Genomic DNA, 20830 nt, shown 5'->3' on the forward strand with positions numbered 1-20830 from the left:
TTTATAGATCACAAATGCTATTTTTAATAACTTACTTTACATGTGCATTTCCCCTAGCCCCATACCACTCTACCATGCAAAGGAATTTTTAAAACAAAGTGATTGTATGAAAGCACTGTTAAAGTATCTCTCATCATCTTTTGCGATTTCAGAAGCTTTCTTATTCATATATAGATTACAGTGTATTCGATTTATGCAGTGGAAACCTTCAAGAAATGAACTAAAACTGAATTCTTATGGAAAAAACACTTTACTTCCTGCCATATTGCTGCAACAGAAATTTTATTGGCAAAGTAAGTCGCAATATTATTCCCAGCAGAAGAATTCTGCATATGTGAAAAAGAGTATAATTGCCTCATTAAAAATCAAAGAGGGAAAGAAAAAAGTGAGCAAATTGGGAAGTATGTTGCCATAACCACAGTTAAACTCCATATGTATTAAACCTAATTTATGAAAAGCCACACTTATTAAGCAGATAAAGAAAGTGGTGAATTGTCCCAAGATATTATACCCTATAAGGCTTAGGTCCATACAGGATTCATTAAGAAAAACAGAAAAGATATACAACATCTAATACTGAAAATACACGGGTTTAGTAGAAGATGGAAGTGAAAGCAATTTTAACAGTCCTTCCCTTCTAATCATCAAAACCGACTCAAAGACTACAAAGAGGGAAATATAAAAATTATACCAGCATTTAATCTTTGTAATAGTGTCAATCTGGTACTCTAAAATTTCTGACATTTCTAACAGAAAAAAATGACCTTTGAAACATAGCAGAAAATGATTCAGTGAGCTACCACACAACTGAGAGAAAGATGGGGGAGTATGAATTGCGACAAATAAGAATAGATCTTTCTAGAACATTCTTCTAAATATCCCTTACTTTGAAAGGACAAAGACTGAAAGAGTTAGGAGAAACCACTGAAGTTGGAAACCATCTGTGTGCTGTGTTTAGAAGTCATAGATCCCTTGAGGAAAGCAAGGGATGTTTTCCCTGGGGCTTCTTTGACTCAGAAGTTTATTAGCAGTGGTAATCTGTAGAAGTAGTGTCTAGAATATGCATCATTGAAGAGATGGAACTCACCTCACTTGGAGCTATTTCTGCTGTACATATAAAGTGGATGGTAGTATGTGAAGGGAAGAAACTGGTGATGAAGAAAAAAATATATGCCCTTTCACCAAACAAAAAGGACATAGTAGTGGGAATTTCTTGATGTTGAATTTGAACCAGTATGGCTGGTAACTAGAGGCTACTGAATAAAACAGAATATTCTCCCAACTCAGTGGAACTGGAACTTGATGAACTAGTTTCAAACATATGTAGGAAAAGCTTATAATTAAACATTGTTTTAATCGTAAGCATCCATAAACCCAACTATCTGCTCAACAAAGGACTTCTGAATGACTTAAATGGCTGAACAGATGACATTAGTTTGTCCAGTCAGGCATTCAGCCTAGATTCAAAGGAGAGACAGGAAATTCACCCAAGTACAATGAGAGGAAATACAAGACTCCATCTATACTATTTATTGTTTGTTTATTTAAAAATGACAGTTATAGATAGCCTTGTCTCTTTAACTCAAGCAAAGGGATAAACGAGACTTCTGAAAAAAATCTGTAAGAAAAAAGGAAAGTAAATACTACATTCCAAGAAAGAACATCGTTTTAGAAAATATTTATTCTGGGAAACTGAAAAAAAGTAGATAATAAATATTTTCATTTTAAAGGAAATATAGAAAAAAGAGAAAAACTTGAACTAAGAAAAAAAGAGAAGAGATGAAATAAGAGACTGGAAATTTAAAAGTACCAGCTTTGTTATAAAAACAAATAAGTTATTTCAAATTTTTAATGGTAGTGTAAGTCAAAGAGACAGAGATATAGATATAGAGAAAAGAATCAAAAATGCAGAAAGGCAAATCCGTAGCCTGAAAGATGAATAGGAGGAAATTCTAAAGCATGCAGAGGGGAAGGGCAGAAAGCTGGAAATAATAAAATAGAAAGTAATAGACATAAAATGCAAAAACAGATATCCTGCATATGAATAATGAGTGTGAATGAAGTACTTTAAAAAAAAGTTAAAAATACAAAAGAAAAAACTGTAGTTGAATTAAAAGAAACTGTGCAGAGTAAAAATAATTACTCCAGAGGAGAGAAGATGGCGGAAGAGTAAGACACGGAGATCACCTTCCTTCCCACAGATACAGTAGAAATACATCTACACGTGGAACTGCTCCTACAGAACACCCACTGAACGCTGGCAGAAAACGTCCGACCTCCAAAAAGGCAAGAAACTCCCCCCGTACTTGGGTAGGGCAAAAGAAAAAAGAAATAACAGAGACAAAAGAATAGGGACAGCACCTGCACCAGTGGGAGGGAGCCGTGAAGGAGGAAAGATTTCCACGCACTAGGAAGCCCCTTCGCGGGCAGAGACTGCGGGTGGCAGAGGGGGGAAGCTTCGGAGCCACGGAGGAGAGCGCAGCCACAGGGGTGCGGAGGGCAAAGCGGAGAGGTTCCCGCACGGAGGAGCGGTGCCGACCAGCACTCTCCAGCCCGAGAGGCTTGTCTGCTCCCCCGTCGGGGCGGGCGGGGGCTGGGAGCTGAGGCTCGGGCTTCAGTCGGATCGCAGGGAGAGGACTGGGATTGGCGGCGTGAACACAGCCTGAAGGGGTTAGCGCACCACAGCTAGCCGGGAGGGAGTCCGAGAAAAAGTCTGCAGCTGCCGAAGAGGCAAGAGACTTTTTCTTCCCTCTTTGTTTCCTGGTGCGCGAGGAGAGGGGATTCAGAGCGCCGCCTAAACGAACTTCAGAGACGGGCGCGAGCCGCAGCTAACAGCGCGGATCCCACAGCAACAGGGGCGCAGAGGAAAAAGCGGAGAGACTCCCGCACAGAGGCTCGGCGCCGAGCAGCGCTCACCAGCCCGAGAGGCTTGTCTGCTCCCCCGCCGGGGCGGGCGGGGCTGGGAGCTGAGGCTCGGGCTTCGGTCGGATCGCAGGGAGAGGACTGGGATTGGCGGCGTGAACACAGCCTGAAGGGGTTAGCACACCACAGCTGGCTGGGAGGGAGTCCGGGAAAAAGTCTGCAGCTGCCGAAGAGGCAAGAGGCTTTTTCTTGCCTCTTTGTTTCGCTGCGCGCAAGGAGAGGGGATTCAGAGCGCCGCCTAAACGAACTCCAGAGACGGGCGCGAGACGCGGCGATCAGCGCGGACCCCAGAGACGGGCGTGAGACGCTGGGGCTGCTGCTGCCGCCTCCAAAAAGCCTGTGTGTGAGCACAGGTCACTCTCCACACCGCCCCTCCCGGGAGCCGGTGCAGCCCGCCACTGCCAGGGTCCCGTGTTCCCCGGACAAATTCCCCGGGAGAACGCACTGCACGCCTCAGGCTGGTGCAACGTCACGCCGGCCTCTGCTGCCGCAGGCTCGCCCCGCCTCCTCCGTACCCCTCCCTCCCCGCGGCCTGAGTGAGCCAGCGCCCCTGAAGCAGCTGCTCCTTTAACCCCGTTCTGTCTGGGCGGGGAATAGACGCCCTCAGGTGACCTACACGCAGAGGCGGGTCCAAATCCAAAGCTGAACCCCAGGAGCTGTGTGAACAGGGAAGAGAAGGGGAAATCTCTCCCAGCAGCCTCAGAAGCAGCGGATTAAAACTCCACAAACAACTCGATGTGCCTGCATCTGTTGAATACCTGAATAGACAACGAATCATCCCAAATTCAGGAGGTGGACTTTGGGAGCAGGATATATTAATTTTTCCCCTGTTCTTTTTTTTTTGTGAGTGTATATGTATATGCTTCTGGGTGAGATTTTGTCTGTATAGCTTTGCTTTACAATAGCTTTATTTTGCTTCACTACATTATAGCCTCTTTCTTTCTTTCTTTCTTTCTTTCTTTCTTTCTTTCTTTCTTTCTTTCTTTCTTTCTTTCTTTCTTTCTTTCTTTCCTTCTTTCTTTCTTTCTTTCTTTCTATTTTTTCTCCCTTTTACTCTGAGCCGTGTGGACGAAAGGCTCTTGGTGCTCCAGCCAGGCATCAGGGCCGTGTCTCTGAGGTGGGAGAACCAACTTCAGGACACTGGTCCACAAGAGACCTCCCAGCTCCACGTAATACCAAACGGTAAAAATCTCTCAGAGATCTCCATCTCAACATCAAGACCCAGCATCACTCAATGACCAGCAAGCTACAGTGCTGAACACCCTATGCCAAACAACTAGCAAGACAGGAACACAGCCCCATCCATTAGCAGAGAGGCTGCCTAAAATCATAATAAGGCCACAGACACCCCAAAATACACCACCAGACGTGGATGTGCCCACCAGAAAGACAAGATCCAGCCTCATCCACCAGAGCTCAGGCACTAGTTCCCTACACCAGGAAGCCTACACAACGCACTGAACCAACCTTAGCCACTGGGGACAGATACCAAAAACAACGGGAACTACAAACCTGCAGTCTGTGAAAAGGAGACCCCAAACACAGTAAGATAAGCAAAATGAGACGACAGAAAAACACACAGCAGATGAAGGAGCAGGGTCAAAGCACACTAGACTTAACAAATGAAGAGGAAATAGGTAGTCTACCTGAAAAAGAATTCAGAATAATGATAGTAAGGATGATCCAAAATCTTGGAAATAGAATAGACAAAATGCAAGAAACATTTAACAAGGACGTAGAAGAACTAAAGAGGAACCAAGCAATGATGAAAAACACAATAAATGAAATTAAAAATACTCTAGATGGGATCAATAGCAGAATAACTGAGGCAGAAGAAAGGATAAGTGACCTGGAAGATAAAATGGTGGAAATAACTACTACAGAGCAGGATAAAGAAAAAAGAATGAAAAGAACTGAGGACAGTCTCAGAGACCTCTGGGACAACATTAAACGCACCAACATTCGAATTATAGGGGTCCCAGAAGAAGAAGAGAAAAAGAAAGGGACTGAGAAAATATTTGAAGAGATTATAGTTAAAATCTTCCCTAACATGGGAAAGGAAATAGTTAATCAAGTCCTGGAAGCACAGAGAGTCCCATACAGGATAAACCCAAGGAGAAACACGCCAAGGCACATATTAATCAAACTGTCAAAAATTAAATATAAGGAAAACATATTAAAGGCAGCAAGGGAAAAAAAACAAATAACACACAAGGGAATCCCCATAAGGTTAACATCTGATCTTTCAGCAGAAACTCTGCAAGCCAGAAGGGAGTGGCGGGATATACTTAAAGTGATGAAGGAGAAAAACCTACAACCAAGATTACTCTACCCAGCAAGGATTTCATTCAGATTCGATGGAGAAATTAAAACCTTTACAGACAAGCAAAAGCTGAGAGAGTTCAGCACCACCAAACCAGCTTTACAACAAATGCTAAAGGAACTTCTCTAGGCAAGAAACACAAGAGAAGGAAAACACCTACAATAACAAACCCAAAACATTTAAGAAAATGGGAATAGGAACATACATATCGATAATTACCTTGAATATAAATGGATTAAATGCTCCCACCAAAAGACACAGGCTGGCTGAATGGATACAAAAACAAGACCCATATATATGCTGTCTACAAGAGACCCACTTCAGACCTAGAGACACATACAGACTGAAAGTGAGGGGATGGAAAAAGATATTCCATGCAAATGGAAATCAAAAGAAAGCTGGAGTAGCAATTCTCATATCAGACAAAATAGACTTTAAAATAAAGACTATTACAAGAGACAAAGAAGGACACTATATAATGATCAAGGGATCGATCCAAGAGGAAGCTATAACAATTGTAAATATTTATGCACCCAACATAGGAGCACCTCAATACATAAGGCAAATACTAACAGCCATAAAAGGGGAAATCGACAGCAACACAATCATAGTAGGGGACTTTAACACCCCACTTTCACCAATGGACAGATCATCCAAAATGAAAATAAATAAGGAAACACAAGCTTTAAATGATACATTAAACAAGATGGACTTAATTGATATTTATAGGACATTCTACCCAAAAACAACAGAATACACATTTTTCTCAAGTGCTCATGGAACATTCTCCAGGATAGATCATATCTTGGGTCATAAATCAAGCCTTGGTAACTTTAAGAAAATTGAAATCGTATCAAGTATCTTTTCCGACCACAACGCTATGAGACTAGATATCAATTACAGGAAAAGATCTGTAAAAAATACAAACACATGGAGGCTACACAATACACTACTTAATAACGAAGTGATTACTGAAGAAATCAAAGGGGAAATCAAAAAATACCTAGAAACAAATGACAATGGAGATACGACGACCCAAAACCTATGGGACGCAGCAAAAGCAGTGCTAAGAGGGAAGTTTATAGCAATACAAGCCTACCTCAAGAAACAGGAAACATCTCGAATAAACAACCTAACCTTGCACCTGAAGCAATTAGAGAAAGAAGAACAAAAAAACCCCAAAGCCAGCAGAAGGAAAGAAATTATAAAGATCAGGTCAGAAATAAATGAAAAAGAAATGAAGGAAACAATAGCAAAAATCAATGCAACTAAAAGCTGGTTCTTTGAGAAGATAAACAAAATTGATAAACCATTAGCCAGACTCATCAAGAGAAAAAGGGAGAAGACTCAGATCAATAGAATTAGAAATGAAAAAGGAGAAGTAACCACTGACACTGCAGAAATACAAAAGATCATGAGAGATTACTACAAGCAACTCTATGCCAATAAAATGGACAACCTGGAAGAAATGGACAGATTCTTAGAAATGCACAACCTGCCGAGACTGAACCAGGAAGAAATAGAAAATATGAACAGACCAATCACAAGCACTGAAATTGAAACTGGGATTAAAAACCTTCCAACAAACAAAAGCCCAGGACCAGATGGCTTCACAGGTGAATTCTATCAAACATTTAGAGAAGAGCTAACACCTATCCTTCTCAAACTCTTCCAAAATATTGCAGAGGGAGGAACACTCCCAAACTCATTCTACGAGGCCAACATCACCCTGATACCAAAACCAGACAAAGATGTCACAAAGAAAGAAAACTACAGGCCAATATCACTGATGAACATAGATGCAAAAATCCTCAACAAAATACTAGCAAACAGAATCCAACAGCACATTAAAAGGATCATATACCATGATCAAGTGGGGTTTATCCCAGGAATGCAAGGATTCTTCAATATACGCAAATCAATCAACGTGATACACCATATTAACAAATTGAAGGAGAAAAACCATATGATCATCTCAATAGATGCAGAGAAAGCTTTCGACAAAATTCAACACCCATTTATGATAAAAGCCCTGCAGAAAGTAGGCATAGAGGGAACTTTCCTCAACATAATAAAGGCCATATATGACAAACCCACAGCCAACATTGTCCTCAATGGTGAAAAACTGAAACCATTTCCACTAAGATCAGGAACAAGACAAGGTTGCGCACTCTCACCACTATTATTCAACATAGTTTTGGAAGTGTTAGCCACAGCAATCAGAGAAGACAAAGAAATAAAAGGAATCCAAATCGGAAAAGAAGAAGTAAAGCTGTCACTATTTGCAGATGACATGATACTATACATAGAGAATCCTAAAGATGCTACCAGAAAACTCCTAGAGCTAATCAATGAATTTGGTAAAGTAGCAGGATACAAAATTAATGCACAGAAATCTCTTGCATTTCTATACACTAATGATGAAAAATCTGAAACTGAAATTAAGAAAACACTCCCGTTTACCACTGCAACAAAAAGAATAAAATATCTAGGAATAAACCTACCTAAGGAGACAAAAGACCTGTATGCAGAAAATTATAAGACACTGATGAAAGAAATTAAAGATGATACAAATAGATGGAGAGATATACCATGTTCCTGGATTGGAAGAATCAACATTGTGAAAATGACTCTACTACCCAAAGCAATCTACAGATTCAATGCAATCCCTATCAAACTACCACTGGCATTTTTCACAGAACTAGAACAAAAAATTTCACAATTTGTATGGAAACACAAAAGACCCCGAATAGCCAAAGCAATCTTGAGAACGAAAAATGGAGCTGGGGGAATCAGGCTCCCTGACTTCAGACTATATTACAAAGCTACAGTAATCAAGACAGTTTGGTACTGGCACAAAAACAGAAATATAGATCAATGGAACAGGATAGAAAGCCCGGAGATAAACCCACACACAAATGGTCACCTTATCTTTGATAAAGGTGGCAAGAATATACAGTGGAGAAAAGACAGCCTCTTCAATAAGTGGTGCTGGGAAAATTGGACAGGTACATGTAAAAGTATGAAATTAGAACACTCCCTGACACCATGCACAAAAATAAACTCAAAATGTATTAAAGACCTAAGTGTAAGGCCAGACACTATCAAACTCTTAGAGGAAAACATAGGCAGAACACTCTATGACATACATCACAGCAAGATTCTTTTTGACCTAGCTCCCAGAGAAATGGAAATAAGAACACAAATAAACAAATGGGACCTAATGAAACTTAAAAGCTTTTGCACAGCAAAGGAAACCATAAACAAGACCAAAAGACAACCATCAGAATGGGAGAAAATATTTGCAAATGAAGCAACTGACAAAGGATTAATCTCCAAGATTTACAAGCAGCTCATGCAGCTCAATAACAAAAAAACGAACAACCCAATCCAAAAATGGGCAGAAGACCTAAATAGACATTTCTCCAAAGAAGATATACAGATGGCCTACAGACACATGAAAGAATGCTCAACATCATTAATCATTAGAGAAATGCAAATCAAAACTACAATGAGATATCATCTCACACCGGTCGGAATGGCCATCATCAAAAAATCTAGAAACAATAAATGCTGGAGAGGGTGTGGAGGAAAGGGAACACTCTTGCACTGTTGGTGGGAATGTAAATTGATACAGCCACTATGGAGAACAGTATGGAGGTTCCTGAAAAAACTACAAATAGAACTACCATACAACCCAGCAATCCCAATACTGGGCATATACCCTGAGAAAACCATAGGTCAAAAAGAGTCATGTACCAAAATGTTCATTGCAGCTCTATTTACAATAGCCAGGACATGGAAGCAACCTAGATGTCCATCGACAGATGAATGGATAAAGAAGATGTGGCACATATATACAATGGAATATTACTCAGCCATAAAAAGAAATGAAATGGAGGTATTTGTAATGAGGTGGATGGAGTTAGAGTCTGTCATACAGAGTGAAGTAAGTCAGAAAGAGAAAAACAAATACAGTATGCTAACACATATATACGGAATCTAAGGAAAAAAAAAAAAAACGGCCATGAAGAACCTAGTGGCAAGACGGGAATAAAGACACAGACCTACTAGAGAATGGACTTGAGGATATGGGGAGGGGGTGGGGTGAGATGTGACAGGGTAAGAGAGTGTCATGGACATATATACACTACCAAATGTAAAATAGATAACTAGTGGGAAGCAGCCGCATAGCACAGGGAGATCAGCTCGGTGCTTTGTGACCACCTAGAGGGGTGGGATGGGGAGGGTGGGAGGGAGGGAGATGCAAGAGGGAAGAGAAATGGGAACATATTGTATATGTATAACTGATTCACTTTGTTATAAAGCAGAAGCTAACACACCATTGTAAGGCAATTATACTTCAATAAAGATGTTTAAAAAAAATAATAATAATAATTACTCCACTAGGTGAAATTATTGGAATGCTGTCAACAATTTCTTATGACATTTTGAAATTCAAAGGCAAATAGTTCTAAAAGGATTGAGACAGAAGTCACAGATCACCTAAAATGGGAGAAAAAGTCATGCAGGCTTCAGACTTCTGTACATGTTCATGAAAAGGCAGCAGAAGTAGCCCAAGACTGGAAACTATTCAAATGCCTATTAACAGGAGAATGTATAAATAAGTTTTATATTCACACAACAAAATAGTATATAGCAGTAAGACTAAACTATTTACTATATGCAAAAATATAATCTCACGAAAATAATATTGAATGAAAGAAGCTAAAAATGAAAGAGTAAATGCTACAAAAACTCATTTACATAAAAGTACAAAATAAGGTAAAACAAATCTATGCTGCTAAAAGTCAAGTAATGGTTACCCAGGGAAGGGGCTAGGGGGAGGCTGTGATTCCAGGATGAGTGGATTAGTGAGGACTTCTGTGAGTACTGATAATATTCTGTTTCTTGATCTGCATGCATTTTATACAGTGTGTTTAATTGTCCATTTTATGAAAATTAATCCAATTGTACACATGTTATATGTATACTCAAATAAAAAGTTTTTTAAATGTTGAAGTAAAATTAGAGCAGTTATTGAAGATGAAGAGGATTCAGTGTATAGACGCTATGGATAGATGCCTTGTATAGGAGGGGGCTAGGAATACTGAATAACGCTGGACTTTGCTAGAAAAATATTTAGATAAATACTTATAATAAAAACTTAATGGTCATAACTAAATACATAATACACTCTGCAGCTTCCAAGTCAGAGGAAGAAAAAACAGAGAATAAAGTAAATTTCATCAAGTTAATAGAAGGTAGGACAGATGTAAAAGAATGAAAGAAAATGCATAGTAAACAGAAACTTATTTTTAAAAAGGTGATAGAAGTTACTCTAAATATGTCAGTCTCCATAACAAAATATAAATGAATTTAACTCACTTTCTAAAAGACAGATAATATAAAATAAGATTAAAATATCCATGCTCAGATCTTAGTGTCAAAATACCATTTCTAATAAAAGTAACCAGGGCTACTTGAAGAAGTGGTTGATTTCAGAATTAGGAAAGGATAATTAAATATCTATAAGTTTGTGATGGTATAAATAAATAATTGAATGAATAAGGATGAAGAAAGGACTACTCTTCCTTACCAAAGAAGTCCAATTAATAAATGTAGAAGAAATGAGGAAAACAGAAAATCACCATAAAATACCATAGTAGTTGTTACAGGTACAATCCACCAATGATTGCTAAAATTAGTGAGTAAAAGTTTAAGAGTAACAGGACATTGTATAACCTCAAAGTATCACCTGCCTCAAGATACAGTGGAGAAACCTGGCAGATAATACCTTAACCAAATGAGAACAGTTAACATCATCAATAGTAAGACTTACTGACATCATTTAAACCCTGATAGGATACCCAGTGAAGGGCAAATCTCTCGGGTGTTCTTCCCAATATGTTGGGTTGCCCAAAAAGGTCATTCGGTTTTTTCCATAACATCTTATGATAAACCCGAATGACCTCTTTGGCCAACCCAATACATAACTTTAATCCATTCTGAGAAAATGACAGACAAAGCCAAACTGAAGGCTATTCTACAAAATACCTGACCAGTACTCTGCAAAAGTGTCAAGTTCTTACAAGACAAGGAGAAACCAAGGAACTATCACAAACTGGAAGAAACATGACAATTAAGTACAATGATCAGGATCCTGAATTGGATCCTGGAACAGGATTAGTGAAAAAACTGGTGAAATCTGAATGAAGTCTATAGTTTAGTTAATAGTATTACAGCAATGTTAATTTCCTGGTTTTTGTAATGTTACTATGGTTACATAGGATGTTAACACTAGAGAAAGATGGGAATTCTGTACTATTTTTGCAACTATTCTATAAGTCTAAAATTATTTCAAAATAAAAAGATTTTTAAAAAATCAGACTATTAAGTTGTGGAGACCTCAGTAGCCTTTGAATTTCTCTATTATAATTGGTTAATCAGATTTTATTCAAGTTTTTGCATCAATATTTATAAAATATTCTTCTAGAAAATATGAATTATCAAAATTGACTCAAGAATAAGTAGACAATCTCAGTAGATCTGTAACTATCAAAGTTTGAAATTATAGCAAAAATAGTTTTCTCACAAAAAACACCCACCTACCCAGACAAATTTTCAGGCAACTTTTACAAAACGTAAAGAAATAGATAATCCATATACTATAAAAGTTGTTAAGAGCATAAAAAAATAAAGGAAAAATGCCCAACTTATTTTGTAAGGGTAGTATAATCTTTCTATCAAAATCAGATGAGACAAATTTAAGAAAAAAATACCTAGTCCCATTACTCTTATGAAGGTAGATAAAAAATATTAAAAACACTAGTCACTTGAATCCAGCATGTGCATGTGAGTGAGTGAATGTGTGTGTTCATGTGCATATGTATCATGCCTAGCTGGTATTTATCCCTGGGATACAATAGGAAGTCTATCAGTATCAGTGTATGCTAAGAAGCTAAGTGAGAAAGCAAAAAAAGAATAAAGAAAAGCTATTCAGAGAAGAAATACGGGTGACAAGTAAATCCATCTGATAAATTAATCTTATTGATAATCAGAGGGAAACAAATTTAAAATGCTGTATTTTTTTGCCAATTAAATTGGGAAAAATAGGAAAAATTGTACCAAGCGATGATGTTGCACCCATGAGATGAGGGTGTAGATTATCACAATATTCTCAAGGGGGATTTAGCAAAACAGATTACAATTTTAAATAATTGTGGTCTTCATCTCAGAAAGTCCATTGCTAAGAGTATGTTTTAAGCAAATAATTGGACAAGGGTACAAATATCATCTGTAAAAATATTTATTTTTCAAATGGTCTTTTTAGATGAGGAAATATTGGCTTTTATTTCCCGTCACTCCCAACTCTGGATGTGATACCTGAGTTAGGTCGTTAAATTGGACTTAAGGTGAGGATCTGACACAGCTCAATGAATCAGGAGACAACTCATAATGGCAAAATCTTCTATATTTGTGCATTTGGGTTAACATCAGTTATCTGCTTCCAAAATATTAATTGTTGACTATTAATTTTCAACAGATGGGAAACGCTTAGGAGTAACCTGAGCTACTGGCTCTCAAATTTGCGTGTGCATGAGTCACCTGGAGGGCTTGTTGAACCACAGATTGCTGAGACCCACCCCCAGAGTTTCTGATTTAGTAGACCTGAGAATTTGCAGTTCTGACAAACTTCCAGGTGTTGCTTATGTTGATAGACCAAGGACCACATTCTGTGAACCACTGCTGTAAGAGAAGCCTGCTGACTCTTTCTGTTTATTCATGGAGTAACTGACTAGAGAGAAAATAGAAAGAGACTCGAGGGCATAAGCCATTCTTACCTCCTCCTCTCTTCTGACATCCTATCTTTATTTTACTTTGAGGGACCTTTACAGCATCAGTTCAACATACGTGCTCTGAAGCCTCACTGTAACACCCTCCTCTTCCCGTATAAAAATAAAGATTAAAAAACAAAATGAACAAAACAACTTGGGCATGAGGCAAGTTCTTCCTGCAGCTTAGCTAATAGGGTCTAATTACCGAAGTACCAGGATCTTTCTAAAAACCCCAAGAGCACGCTTAATGGTCTCTACTCTATTGACACTGGAGTCAATCTAAGCAAGGCTCTGTCTCGTATTAGAGTGTTCACAATCTTGGGCTACACTTTTCCAGCAGTCTCTCTACTCATGGCCTTCTTATCAAAAGGAAAAGAGAAATCATGATAAAGGATAAAAATATAATTTGTCTATTTTACTTCTAACATAACCATCCTGAGAAAAGATGCAGAAAAAGAAGCATTTGGCGCTTTGGCTGAAGTGTCATGATCTGATCACCTTCATCAGTGGGGAAGATTGGGAATCAGGTCTGTCCAGTTGATCCTTTGCCAGAGAACACATCAGCACTTTGAGCTGATGACTGCGCTTCATGGTCTAACTTCACATTTTATTAAACTATAAAATGTAATTCAATACGACTGAGGTAATGAGGCTTAATATGTTGGCTTGGTACACGTTAAAAGACGCAAATCGCTGGCAACCACAGTTCCACGTTTAACCCACCATCCCAGCCAGCGCTACCTGCCTTTGAAACCTTTTTGTTCTCCTTTAAATTTTGAGATAGTAATTTTGTTTCTTTAGTCACATCATAAATTTCCAACTCTATATTTGCTAGAACAATTTATAATTAGAAAAATAGCCAACTATTCTTCCATAGTCAGTCCTTTTTTCTCTTTTCTCTTTGTCAAATATCTTGGTAGTTAAGAACAGAGTCTCAGGCACCCTGTCACCAGAGTTTAAATTCTGGCCTTGCCATTTGTAGTTGTGTGACCTTGGGCAAGTCAGTTATCTTTTATGTGAGCCTTATTTTCCTCAACTGTAAAATGTTCTCATTGGATTAAATGAATTAAAATATGCAGAATACTTAGAACAACACTTGGAATTTGGTATGTGCTTAATAAATGTTAGCTCTTATTAAATATTAATTTCTTAGATGTTTTGGTAGCAGTCTCTGGGACAATCCTGTTTAGGGGACCAGGCCCCTAAACAAATGCAACCTCATTTCTAAATAAGTGGAAACCTGTAGGCTTTACATAAGCTGACTGACAGAAGTAAATTATAATAGAGGAGCTTAAATTTAGCTTCCAACATTATTTTTTGTTAGACGGTAAAAATGGAAAATCTTCTAGCATTATTTGTTAATTATTCATGGGTGACATGCTCAACAGACGAGCCTGTAGATAGCTGACCTGAATGGTTCCCCTATGGTTGGGCTTGCTGAGACCTGCCTGCCTATGAATTGCTGTTCCTTCCGGGACTGGACACAATGGACACAATGGGGCCTTATTTCCTCGGGGCCCTGTAGGCTGTCAAAAGAGCTCCACCCACCACTTCTGCAGGATCAGCTGCTTCATGAGGCTCTGTGGGTGAAGACTCAGCCACGCAGAAAAAAGAACTCTGGGAAGACTGTTTCATTAAACTGATATATCATTATGAATTCATTCAGATAAATATTAACTATTTAGTTGCCAGCCACTGTGTTAGATTTTTAAGTTCAGTGACAGTAAGATGGATAGTTTTTCAATGATACATGAAAGTCCCTCATTAAAAAGTTTATTTATTCTCTAGCTTTATTGAGATTATAATTGATATATAATACTGTGTAAGTTTAAGGTGTACACAGGTTGATTTGATACACTTATATATTGCAAAATGATTACCACCATCGCATCACATAATTATCATTTCTTTTTTGTGATGGGAACATTGAAGATCCATTCTCTTAGCAACTTTCAAGTATGTAATATGGTATTATTAACTATAATCATCATGCCATACATTACATCCCCAGAACATATTCTAAAAAGAATTTTTAATTTAGAAAAAGAGGTAAGAGCTTTTCATATTTTATTTTCATACAAAAATCTTTTCTTTCAGCAAATTCATGGCCTGCTAATATACAAAGTTTTATATTATATCATATACTATTACATTATATATAAAACTTCTACTGTTATAAAATATCTTCATTCCTTTGCTCAGGAAAAACAGTATCTCATTTGTGATTTACTTTGCATTCCTTGATTACTAGTGAGAGTAAATATTTTATTGTCCCTTTGTAAATCTTCTTTTGTGAATTTCTTATTTTTTGGCCCTTTAATTTTTATTGGCATCTCTTTTTTTTTTTTTTTTTTTCTTTTGGCTGCATTGGGTCTTTGTTGCTGCACGTGGGCTTTCTCTAGTTACGGCGAGCGGGGGCTACTCTTCATTGCAGTGCGCGGGCTTCTCTCTGCAGTGGCTTCTCTTGCTGTGGAGCACAGGCTCTAGATGAGCGGGCTTCAGTAGTTGTGGCACGCAGGCTCAGTAGTTGTGTCTCGTGGGCTCTAGAGCGCAGGCTCGGTAGTTGTGGCTCATGGGCTTAGTTGTTCCATGACATGTAGGATCTTCCTGGACCAGGGATCAAACCCGTGTCCCCTGCATTGCCAGGTGGATTCTTAACCACTGTGCCACCAGGGAAGCCCGACATCTCTTTTTTTAACTAAAAAAATAACTTCATTGTATGTTACATGTTATAAATATGCCCTTTTTGTTTTCTTTTTGTCTTTCATTTATCCTAACGTTCTCATTTCACATGTACAGGCATACCTTGTTTTATTGGACTTTGCTTTATCGTGCTTCACAGATACTGCATTTTTTACAAATTGAAGGTTTGTGGCAACCCTGCATTGTCAGATGATGGTTAGCATTTGTTTTAGCACGAAAGTATTTTTTAATTAAGGTATGTACAATTTAAAAACAGAATGCTATTGCACAGAATGGACTACAGCATACTGTAAACATAAATTATATATACACTATGAAACCAAAAAATTCCTGTGACTCACTTTATCCTGATATCTGCTTTACTGCAGTGGTTTGGAACTGAGCTTGCAGTATCTCTGAGGTATGCCTTTATGTACAAACATAATTTTTATGTTGGCCAATCTATTTTTTTTCCTTCTTTGGCTTTGCCTTGAATGTGAGGCTTTTAAAAACTTCCCTCTTCCAGTATATACTAGTATATAATAAACCAGTGTTTGTTATTTTTTTTTTCTTACTGTACTTTGAGGGTTTTTTTTGACATATGCTTTTAATCTATCTTTAATATATTTTGAGGTATGGTATGATGAACAGAAAATTATTATTTTTTTAATTAGCCAGTCAACCTGATAGTATTTATTGAAGAATATAACATTACATGTTAATATTTTCAAAGATAATTTTGATGAGTTTAATTTTTGTTTTTTTTTTTAATTGTAGTCAATTTACAATGTTGTGTTAGTTCCAGGCATACAGCAAAGTGATTCCGTTATACATATATATGTATATTTTTCAGATTCTTTTCCCTTATAGGTTATTACAAAATATTGATTATAGTTACCTGTGCTATACAGTAGGTTCTTGTTGGTTATCTATTTTATATATAGTAATGTGTTTATGTTAATCCCAAACAACTCCTAATTTTTCCCTTCCACCCACCTCCTTTCCCCTTTGGTAACTGTAAGTTTTCTATGTCTGTGGGTCTATTTTTGTCTGGTATATAAATTCATTTGTATTAATTTTTTTATGTTCCACATATAAGCAATATCATATGATATTTGCCTTTCTCTGTCTAGTTTAATTCACTTAGTATGATAATCTCTAGGTCCATCCATGTTGCTGTAAATGGCATTATTTCATTCTTTTTTATGACTAATACTCCACTGTATAAATATACCACATCTTCTTTAACCATTCATCTGTTGATGGACATTTAGGTTGTTTCCATATCTTGGCTATTGTAAATAGTGCTGCAATGAACATTGGGATGCATGTATCTTTTCAAATTACAGTTTTCTCCAGATATATGCCTAGCAGTAGGATTGCAGGATCATATGTTAACTCTATTTTTAGTTTTTTAATGAACCTCTATACTGTTCTCTATAGTAGCTGTACCAGTTTACATTCCCACCAACAGTGTAGGAGGGTCGCTTTTTCTCCACACCCTCTCCAGCATTTATTGTTTGTAGATTTTTTCGATGATGGCCATTCTGACTGGTGTGAGGTGATACCTCACTGTAGTTTTGATTTGCATTTCTCTAATAATTAGCGATGTTGAGCATTTTTTTAATGTGCCTTTTGACCATCTGTATGTCTTCTTTGGAGAAATGTCTATTTAGATCTTTTGCCCATTTTTGGATTGGGTTGTTCCTTTTTTTGATATTGAGCTGTATTGGCTGTTTATATATTTGGAGATTAATCCCTTGTTGGTTGCATCATTTGCAAATATTTTCTCCCATTCTGTATGTTGTCTTTACGTTGATTTATGGTTTCCTTTGCTGTGCAAAAGTTTTTAAGCTTAATTAAGTCCCATTTGTTCATTTTTGTTTTTATTTCCATTACTCAAAAGATATTGCTGTGATTTATGTCAAAGAGTGTTCTGCCTGTGTTTTCCTCTAGTTTTATGATATCTGGTCTTACATTTAGGTCTTTAATCCATTTTGAGTTTATTTTTGTGTATGGTGTTAGGGAATGTTCAAATTTCATTCTTTTACATGCAGCTGTCCAGTTTTCCCAGCACCACTTATTGAAGAGACTGTTTTTCCTCCATTGTATATTCTTGCCTGCTTTGTCATAGATTAATTGACCATAGTTGTGTGGGTTTATCTCTGGGCTTTCTATCCTGTTCCATTGATCTTTATTTCTTTTTTTGTGTCAGGACTGTACTCTTTTAATGACTGTAGCTTTGTAATATAGTCTGAAGTCAGGGAGCCTGATTCCTCCAGCTTTGTTTTTCTTTCTCAAGATTGCTTTGGCTATTCAGGGTCTTTTGTGTTTCTATACAAATTTAAAAATTTTTTGTTCCAATACTGTGAAAAATGCCATTGGTAGTTTGATAGGGATTGCATTGAATCTATAGATTGCCTTGGGTAGTATAGTCATTTTGTCAATACTGATTCTTCCAATATAAGAACATGGTGTATCTCTCCATCTGTTTGTATCATCTTTGATTTCTTTCATCAGTGTCTTTCTTATAGTTTTTAGAGTACAGTTCTTTTGCCTCCTTAGGTACATTTATTCCTAGATATTTTCTTCTTTTTGATGTGATGGTAAGTGGGATTATTTCCTTAATTTCTCTTCCTGATCTTTCATTGTTAGTGTGTAGAAATGCAACTGATTTCTGTGTATTAATTTTGTATCCTGAAACTTTACCAAATTCATTAATGATCTCCAGTAGTTTTCTGGTAGCATCTTTAGGATTTTCTATGTATAGTATCATGTTATCTGCAAACAGTGACAGTTTCACTTCTTCTTTTCGAATTTGGATCACTTTAACTTTTATTTTTTCTTCTCTGATTGCTGTGGCTAGGACTTCCAAAACTATGTTGTATAAAAGTGGTAAGAGTGGGCATCCTTGTCTTGTTCCTGATCTTAGAGGAAATGCTTTCAGCTTTTCACCGTTGAGTATGTTAGCTGTAGGTTTGTCATATATGGCCTTTATTATGTTGAGGTACATCCCCTCTATGCCCACTTTCTAGAGAGTTCTTCCCATATATGGATGTTAAATTTTATCAAAAGATTTTCCTGCATCTGTTGAGATGATCATATGGTTTTTATTCTTCAGTTTGTTAATGTGGTATATCACACTGATTGATTTGTGGATATTTGAAAATTCCTTGCATCCCTGGGATAAATCCCACTTGATCATGGTGTATAATCCTTTTAATGTATTGTTGGATTTGGTTTGCTAATATTTTGTTGAGGACTTTTGCATCTATGTTCATCAGTGATATTGGCCTGTAATTTTCCTTTTTTGTGGTATATTTGTCTGGTTTTGGTATCAGGGTGATGATGGTTTCATAGAATGAATTTGGAAGTGTTCCTTCCTCTGCAATTTTTGGTAATAGTTTCAGAAAGATAGGTGTTAAATCTTCTCTAAATGTTTGGTAGAATTCACCTATGAAGCCATCTGGTCCTGGACTTTTGTTTGTTGGGTGTTTTTAAATCACACATTCAATTTCAGTACTTGTAATTAGTCTGTTCATATTTTCTAAAGGCAAGAAATCATCCACACACAAATATGACATCTAAACAATAATCATAAGAGGAGGAGAGTAAGGGTATTTGAAATGTATTTGAAATTAAGTAAGCATCAACTTAAAACAATTACCTGTCTATATAAACTGCCATATCAAAATGTCATGGTAACTGCAAACCAAATATCTCTATAAATATTCACAAAAAAAGAAAAAAGAATCTAAACATAACACTAAAGATAGTCATCAAATTACATGAGAAGAGAACAAAAGAAAAAAAAAAGGGAAAAAAAGACCTACAAAAACAAATCTAAAACAATTAACAAAATGGCAATAAGAACATATATATTCATAATTACCTTAAATGTAAACAGATTAAATGCTCCAACCAAAATACAGAGACTGACTGAATGGATACCAAAAGAAGACCTGTATATATGCTGTTTACAGGAGACCCACTTCTGATCTAGAGACACATACAGACTGAAAGTAAGGGGATGCAGCAAGGTATTCCATGAACATGGAAATCAAAAGAAAGCTGGAATAGCAATACTCATATCAGACAAAATAGACTTTAAAATAAAGACTATTACAAGAGACAAAGAAGGACACTATATAATGATCAAGGGATCAATCCAAGAATAAGATAGAACAATTGTAAATATATATGCACCCAACATAGGAGCACCTCAATACATAAGGCAAATGTTAACAGACATAAAGGAGAAATTGACAGTAACACAATAATAGTGGGGGACTTTAACACTCCTCTTACATCAATGGACAGATCATCCAGACAGAAAATCAATAAGGAAATGCAGGCCTTAAATGACACTTTAGATCACATGGACTTAATTGCTATTTATAGAGCATTCCATCTGAAAGCAGCAGAATACACATTCTTTTCAAGTGCATATGGAACATTCTCCAGGATAGATCTCATGCTGTGCCACAAAGCAAGCCTTGGTAAATTTAAGAAAATTGAAATCGGGACTTCCCTTGGGGTCCAGTGGTTAAGACTTTGCTGTCCAATGCGGGGGGTGTGGGTTCAATCCCTGTCGGGGAGCTAAGATCCCACATGCCTTGCGGCCAAAAAACCAAAATGTAAAACAGAAGCAATATTGTAACAAATTCAATAAAGACTTAAAAAAAATTAAATAAAATTTTTTTAAAAAGAAAAGAAAATTGAAATCATATCAAACATATTTTCCAACCACAACACTATGAGATTAGAAATCAACCCAAGAAAATAACTTCAAAAAACACAAACAGGTGGAGGCTAAACAGTATGCTACTAAACAACAAATGGATCACTGAAGAAATCAAAGAGGAAATCAAAAAATACCTAGAGACAAATTAACAGGAAAACACAACAATCCAAAACCTATGGGACACAGCAAAAGCAGTTCTAAGAGGGAAGTTTATAGCGATACAAGCTTACCTCAGGAAACAAGGAAAATCTCAAATAAACAACGTAATATTATACCTAAATCAACTAGAGAAAAAAGAACAAAACCCACAGTTAGTAGAAG

Source organism: Eschrichtius robustus, chromosome 2, assembly GCF_028021215.1.
Source record: "Eschrichtius robustus isolate mEscRob2 chromosome 2, mEscRob2.pri, whole genome shotgun sequence".
In the NCBI taxonomy this organism is placed as follows: Eukaryota; Metazoa; Chordata; class Mammalia; order Artiodactyla; family Eschrichtiidae; genus Eschrichtius; species Eschrichtius robustus.